Source organism: Cucumis melo, chromosome 5 (assembly GCF_025177605.1).
Source record: "Cucumis melo cultivar AY chromosome 5, USDA_Cmelo_AY_1.0, whole genome shotgun sequence".
NCBI lineage: Eukaryota > Viridiplantae > Streptophyta > Magnoliopsida > Cucurbitales > Cucurbitaceae > Cucumis > Cucumis melo.
The window spans coordinates 10631443-10639918 of NC_066861.1; the positions used below are offsets into that span (position 1 = coordinate 10631443).

The following is an 8476-nucleotide window of genomic DNA, read 5'->3' on the forward strand; positions in this document are numbered from 1 at the left end:
TCTAATTAATGTATTTGTAACTATTTTTATATTATCTAATGTTAAATAAAATAAATATAAGAAGAATCTAAAAGAAAATTAATCTTTTACTATATCGAGAAGATCTATTGGTTAATTCATTTTGTTTAAAATGTAAAATTTATGTTAATTATGTTGATTACTGACTTTAGAGTTCATAAAAACATTGAATTTGCATAGTGGAATTTTTGGATTTTTTTATAGAAATAAAATTTTATGCTTTTTGATACTGGTACTCTTATACTTTACATATTTAATTTGTATTTTATTTATCTATTGGAGTCATACATCCCAACTAATTAGGTAAGATCATTAATAACTTTATTTTTTCAGAAAATTTTGGATATGATAATAAAATATAAGTTGTTTCAAATGCATTATAATATTTACAAAAAATCAAGTAAACTTATTGAATCAATCACAACCATCTATTAATGAATTAAAATTTAGAAATTTTATGATTATTCAAGATTATAAAAAACAAAAAAAAAAACAAAAGTTAATTCCAGGTATATTTGGAGAATTTACTTTAGAACCTACTTTTAATCTATGGATATAAATGATAACCTCTTCTTGAATTATTCTAAAATTGTGTGACATCTCTTTTAGTTGAAAAGATTTTTCTTTTATTTGGATGATTTATTACCTCTCTATTATTTTACTATTTTAATTTAAATATTTTTTAAATTCTTTTTTGTAATAATCTTATCTATATAATATGCGTGAGGAGTAATAAATACACAATATTTAAATTTCATGGTAGAATTTTAGTATGAAGTTTAACTATTTCTTCAAATTTATCATTTTTTTATAATTTTCTTATTTATATTCTCCTAGTTTTAAACTATAATTTAAGAAAAATTATTAATTTAAAAAAATTAACAAGATGTTTATCGCTCGCATATAATAAAATTTATTTAGTATATTTTATGGACGATTAAATAGTTTTTTATTTTTTCAAAACCTCCTAATTTAAACTAAAATATTTTATTATCATTTTTTAAAATTTGAGGATAATGATCTCTATTAAAAAATATCTTTTTCTTTTAATTCAGATTCGAATCATTTGACTATTTTCTCACTCTCAAACAGTAATTTAAATAAAACTATTGGTCTTTTTTTTTTTTTTTTTTAAATTTAACGATGAAATCCTCCCTTTGTTTAATTCTATTTTGAAATACTTTCATTTTAATGATTTATTACCTCTCAATTTTACACATTAATTTATAATAAAACAGTTTTTCGATTTTCTTGAAATGTTATGATAACCATCTTTTTGGTCAAAAAACTCTTTTCTTTATAATTTTTAATAATTTCAAAATTTAATTTAATCATTATTTTATTTCATGATAATCTAACTGTAGTTTAAAATACTTTAAATCTTGATTTGATAGGTGTGATTGTATTTAATTTCAAACTTTAAATGATATTTCCCCTTTATTTATTTTATGGAGATGATTTGATTATATATCCTCTTAATTTTAATTTTAAAAAATATTAATTTTTTCTAGGTAGACAAAAGCGTTGAAAACACATCCAAACAAATATTGTTTTTCCTTCGGTAATGAAAATACTTTTAAAAAATTTATTTGTTGTGAATCAACTTTGTTACGTTCATCATGGGTACGTATATACTTTTTCAAATCTCAAATACTTCAAAAAATATTGTTTGTTATGTTCATCGTGGGCACGTATTTTACAACGAAATTTGAGATAAAACATATACAAGAAGAAAAGAGGGATAGTTTAGAATAGAAAAGTTACACAAATATTATTCCGGCGTAATCGATTTTGTTTTTAGTAGATCTTTTTATGGAATGTAAATAGTTTTTTTTTATTTTTTATTTGTAAAGAAAGCCCTTTTAAAAATGGATCTTTTCAAAAATATAAAAAAGCGGCAAATATTTACAGAACAATTTCAAAAATAGAAAAAGTCCAGAGACCCACTGTGTAAAATACCAAAAATGTCTTGTCAACTACGTCGTCAACAACGCATAATATATTTGCGATCGTTTAGATTTGGCTATTGTTTGGTACACGATCGTTTAGATATAGCTACAATTTATTTTTCAGTTCTATCGTTTAATTTTGTTACACAATCGTTTAATTTGGTTACGTTTAAATTTGATTACACGATTGTTTGGATTTAATCGTTAGATTTGAGAACCTAAATCTAAACATTCTTTTTTCAAAACCTGGTACATGATCGTTTAGATTTGGCTAAACGATTTTTCAAATTCTTTTACTACACGATCGTTTAGATTTGTTTACACGATCGTTTAGGTTTGACTAAACGATTTTTTTTAAATTCTTTTACTACACGATCATTTTTTTTATACAATTGTTTAGATTTGTTTACACGATCGTTTAGATTTGTCTACCGATGATTTACTTTTTTTACACGATCGTTTACATTTAGCTACTCCTGAATGATTTTTTTCAAGATTTTTTGTACACGGTCGTTTAGATTTGGTTATCCAAATTCAAACGACGTAAAAAAAGAAGAGAAAAAGAATAAAGATAATGGAAGAAACCACAGCGAAAAAAAAAAGAAAAAAGACAAAAGAAAGATTAAATGACGTAAAAAAGAATCAGAAAAGAAGAAAGACGAAGAAAATATTATTAAACGATGTAAAAATGAATCAAAAAAGAAGAAAAGACATTGAAAGAAATCGCAAAATCAGAAAAGAAGAAAGATGATGAAAAGAAATCGCAGCAAAAAAAAGAATAAAAGAATAAAGACGATGGAAAGATTTAACAATAAAAATAAGAAAGATTATGAAAAAAAATCGCAGGAAAAAAAGAGAGGAAAAGAAGAAAGCTGATGAAAGAAATCAAAGAAGGAAGAATATGAAAGAAATTGTAAAAGGAAGAAGACGATTTCATCGCGAGGAAGAGAAAAAGATGGAAGGGCAAACCTGGAATATTTAAAAAATGACTAATTTTATGGACTTTGTTGCACGGACTGTAAATAGTTTGGTATTTTGTTACATGTATGTAAGTTTCCCTCTTAAGAATTTGTGTTTGATTTTTTTTTAATTTGGTTAAGAATTTAACTATTTTAAATATGCAAACCGTAAAAATTTTGTTAAAGGAAATATAATTAATTTTCAAAATATAAAATGAAATGGTTATCAAAAGAGATTTCAATTTAAAAAATTAAAATTCGTAAAATAAAACAATATTTGAAATATTTTTTCGCTTAGAATATCGAAGATTATAGAGTCTATTTGGAATGACTTAAGAAAAAAATGAGTTTACAAAAATGTATTTTCATTTAAACATCTTTTCGGTGACTATTGTCACTTGCTTTTGTTCGACCGTTATTCAATGATTGCTACCAACTAACTTTAGTCTCTATTGTTTTCCGATGATTGTTACTAGCCAATTACTACCACTATCGTTTTTTGATGACCATCAATTGACTGACTTTCGACAACCACTATCGCCAACCTCTAGTTATTAGTACATATACGTTTGTTATATACTAAAAGTCTTTTTATAATTTCAATTATAATAAAAGAATTTTTCTATGGAGGTTTTGTAGGAGTGACCTAATAATCATTAGGGATGGTGGTTGGAGGTGGTCGGCAATCACTGTAAAACAATAACTAGAGGTTGGCAATAGTACCTATTGAAAGTCAGTCGATGGTGGTCATCGAAAAATGGTTGGTAGTTAGCTGGTAATGATCATCGAAAAACAATAGACTAAAGTTAGTTGGCAAAATGATCATACAAAAACGTTAACAAAAGTAAGTCGGCAATGGTCACCGAAAAGCATGCAACAAAAGTTGGCCAACAATGTTCAGCGAAAAATAGTCAACAAAACAACTAATGAATAATGGTTGTCAGTAGTTGGTCAACAAGTGTTGTCAAAAAATGGTCGATGAAAGTTGACAGGCAATGGTCTCCAAAACACATTCAATGAAAATGATTCGACAATGATCAATGAAAGTTGGTTGACTATAGTCACCGAACAATGGCCGATGAATGTTGGTCGACAACGATCTCAAAAAACGATAGTTAGTAGTTGGCCAACAAGTGTTATTCGAAAAATGATCAATGAAGTTGGACGAAAAATAATAGCAAAAAAAATGTGACCCATGGTTAACCATATTGGATGAAGTGTTTAATACAAATTAGGAAGATTAACAATTAAACATTAAAAAATTTATCTATACTATCTAAAAGAGGTTACGAAGGAGAAGCATTCGTTTTTTTTTTTTTCCATTCCCCTCTTTTAGTAAATGGTTATTGGATCATTCAATGTAATATCACATTAAAAATGAAAAATGAAGAGGGTTCTCGTTTTTTTTCCTATTATTTACCATGTCATGTAAGAGGGAATGATTAAAAAAAAAATGATTAATAGATTTTGATATATATGGATAGAGAATATATATATATATATATTTTTTGCCAACACAAGTTCAATTAGTTGAGAATAAGAGGTTCTAAGTTCAAATCTCTCCATATCAGACTTGAAGTACAACATCTTTTTAAAATAATATATATCTTTTTAAAAAATAATAGATTTTGATATATTCATATTTAAATTTTAAAAAATTGTTATATAAATTTAGAAAACAAAAATTGAAAAAAAAAATTATTTTGATATACTCATATTTAACTTTTTAAAAAGTAATATATTTTTAAATATTTAAAAAATTTTAAACTTTCGTTTTTCTAAAGTTGGTTTTAAATATTTATCTTAAATCACGTCATTTTATAAATATATTATTTAGAAATTCATTTTAGGTGGTTTCTAAACCCAACTTATTTTTAATTTTAATCGTATGAAAATGAAGTCTAAACACACCTTGAATCTTTTAGCTTGGTTGCTTAGATTAACTTGAAATATCTACTTTAGGTAAAGGATTTCTTCTAAGAATTCCCAAGGTTTCAAATTTTATAGTTTGGTTCTTTTTTTCATTCTTAGTTTGATAAATGGTTGGCTTTAGTTTAATTACCAACTAATATTTGTTTATTCAACACCCATTAGGTTCATACGTCATACATTTGTGCGATAAAGATACAATAACAACTTAAGTAAGTTTGTCAATTTCATAAATGATTAATCGGTTAAGACATATATCTTTGTTAAAAGTGTTGAAGATTCAAATTTAAATGTTTTGGGTGTTAAGTAATTCCAAAATTTGAAGAGAAAATATGAACTTTGAAAAAAAGAGAGAAATAAACAGAATATTCAAATATAGTTCAGTACATAATAAGAGTCCACAAGAATTGAGATTGGAATGGACTAGTTTGCAAATTCCAAAATCTAGACCAAAGTATACAAACATAAGAAAATAAAAAATTGAATAGATATAGAAAGTTTATTGGAAAAGAATACACCAAAAGCTCAACCACCGTAGAAAGCAAAAACGAATTTTTAAAATCAGTTTATTTAATGGTATGGAAAAGTGGCGCCACGTAGGTCGGCCGTGGTATGTCGTGCTGCGGTTTCACGCGCACGTGTGACGGGCAACCGTGGGAAGTCTGCCCGAGAGAGAAGGGCAGATGAGTGGGGCCGAGTAGACAAGGACCTCGTATGTTGCGCCAACAGTTCCATGCTTCGTTGTTACTGTCGGCTTCTGATTGGACCATGAGGCCCATAGTCTAGTCAGCCAGAATAATCATTTCTTCGCTTTTTCTAAAAACAAATATCAATATATTCCGAATATTAAATTCTTCCCCTCGCTGGGACCCCCCCAGCTTCCAGAGAAATTATGATGCCTTCACCTAATTCTCCTTTTTGCCCTCCTACATTTTCTTCAATCACCGATGTACCCTCCTGTTTCTCTTCCACTGTATCCGTATGAACTGACAGTCACACAACAGCAGCCTAGATTTTATACTGCTTATTTGTTTCTTTTTATTTTTCACAAAGAGGCCCTCCCATTTTACCCATTCCCTATTTTCACCTCAACTACTCCACAGTATTTGGAGATGTCACTCCCAACTAATAATAATAATAATTTAATAATATCCGTTCTTTGTTTGTGTAAAATTGTCATTCACATTGTATCTATTTCTTCTAATAATTCTTTCATTCTCGTAGGATCCACCATTTTAATAACATAATTTTCAATTTCGACTCATCATATTAAGTGTCACATTTATACACAACGTGATTGCAACTTGTTATCTTTTCTTTATCAATATCTTCTTCAAGAAGACTACATACACTTTTCTTTTTCTTTGTGTTATCTAAACTTCATCTTTATCTGTCCTTTTTTTTTTTTTTTTTTTTTGGGTTTCTTTTGAAGAAACCATCATAATTCCATTAGACTTAGAATTCTCTTTTGTATTCTTATGTTCTAAGATGGTGGTGGTTGCAAAGATTGGTTCAAAAGGGTCTGTTTAACAGGTAAATAACGAAAAGGAAAGAAAAAGAGTGTGGTAGATTAGAAATTAGTAGACAAAGGAAGGACCAAAAATGAAATTTCATGTGCCCTTAAACATTTTAAGAAAATAGATACATGCACTATGCCACTAGATTAACTCTAATGGAATCTAGATAAGCGCCACTTGGATTTTAATCAAGTACAAATAACCTTTTTAATTACAATATTTATATATTCCACTACATCGCACCTTACGATGGTTTAGGTTTCATAAACCAATAAACTACCACCACGTCAGAAAATATTTCTTTATTTATATCTTGCTCACGGAGCTCCCGTGTGACTGCGGTGCACTGGACCCTTCCTCACCGATTCAGGCGACTATAAAAACACTCCAAGATTTCCGATCTTTCTCTCACACTCGGCGCCCTCGCTCCTTTTTCACCCTAATCGATCGACCTTTGAATTGTAATTTCATTTCTCTATGAGGACCGGAATGCGGTACCACACCGGTAGTGAGGATCACCGGCGGGAGTCTCATTTTCTCGAAGCTTGTTTTCTCTGCCGGAGGCCGCTCGGATTCAACCGAGACATTTTCATGTACAAGTGAGTGACTTAGATTCAAATCCGATTAATCTCATTTCGATTTCAGTTTCTAGGTCTTTTTTTTTTTTCTTCTTTTTCTTTCTTTTGTGTGGCTTCGATATTGAGAGATTGGATTGGATTGGATTTCAGAGGAAACACGCCGTTCTGTAGCAAAGAATGCCGGCAGGAACAGATTGAGTTCGATGAAGCGCAAGAGAAGAGCTGGAGAATCTCGTCGTCCTCGTCCTCGTCTTCGGCAGATAAAACGAAGACGTCTAGTAAGAAGAATGTACGAACGGATACAGTTGCAGTGGCCTAAAGTTGGACGAAGGAATTTTGAGGAAAAAGGAAAAAAAATTAGGGTGAAAACAGAACCCTAGAAATTTTCGGGGAGAGTAAGAAAAGAGAAAATCAAATGAGAGAGGAAAAGAGACTGAGACTGAGTGGAATGAAGAATTGAGAAAATATTTGAAATCTCTTCATGTGAAGAAGAAGAAGATTGGATTGGCAGACACACTATACAGAACTGTTCTGGTTCTGTTCTGCTTCAATCATCCTACTTTTTTTTTCTTTCTTTTTTTTTTTTTTTCTTTTGGGTTTATGGAGATATTCATATTACTGTGATTAGTAAAATCTGTGGAAAAGAAATTGATGATCTGCCATGGAAATTCTGTTGAAAATTTTACGAATTATAGCTTTGGGGATAATTTTTGACTGAATACATCATTGCAAATAGTGATTATTTTATTTCGTTATATTTATTTACTTATCAGATAGCCGCTTCGCAGTTCGATGCATTAAGACCTGTGGTTTAGGGTTTTTTCCCCCCAATTTGAAGAGAAAAAGAAAAAAAAGATTAATTCAAGAAAGTATAGACTTATTTTAAGATTTTTGTTTTTATTTTGTTTGTAATTTCTTTAGTTATTGAAATTTATTGATTATGAAAAATTTTTGGGACATTTTTTAAAAATAGCAAAATCCTTCAACTCTTTGTAGCTTATTTTATTTTTTGCTATTTACATATATTTTCAATATTTTACCATTTATAACAATTCCCACCAATTTTCTTGTTGGTTATTTTTGGTTAGTATTTTTTAAAATAAAAAACTGAATATATTCAAGGTAAATTAAATAGTACATTTATAAAACTTTTTGTTGGTTTAACAGATACATTTATAAGAATATGTGGGTGAAATTTGAGGAATAATGTTTCTTTAAAAGTCGTTGCAAAATAGTTAGAAAAGGAAATATACAAATGGGGTTGATATACAAACTATTCTAAAAAAAATGGAGTAGTTTATTTTTGGAAGGAAGAAATTATGTACCCAGTGTTCAGCCATGTGGTGGTAAGTACTTTTAAATTCGGAAAATTTTGTTTATGATACCTGTTTGTTCATTTTAAGCTACTTGAGTTCAATAAATTTTGGAAAAAAGTTTATACATCTTTAGGTGACTTCTTTTCTCTTTAAGCTTTTAAGTTTGTAATATGACCTGATTTTGGTGCAAATAAAATTGCATTTTCGTAT

General features: G+C 28.5%; 1 long non-coding RNA gene across 1 annotated transcript; it reads left to right on the forward strand.

Annotated features, from left to right (window-relative positions):
- Positions 1-6207: 6207 nt before the first annotated feature.
- LOC103496921 (uncharacterized) lies at positions 6208-7669 on the forward strand. The gene is made up of 2 exons (XR_539278.2): positions 6208-6971; positions 7101-7669. It is a non-coding gene; the product is annotated as an uncharacterized LOC103496921 (long non-coding RNA).
- The last annotated feature ends 807 nt before the right edge of the window (positions 7670-8476 follow it).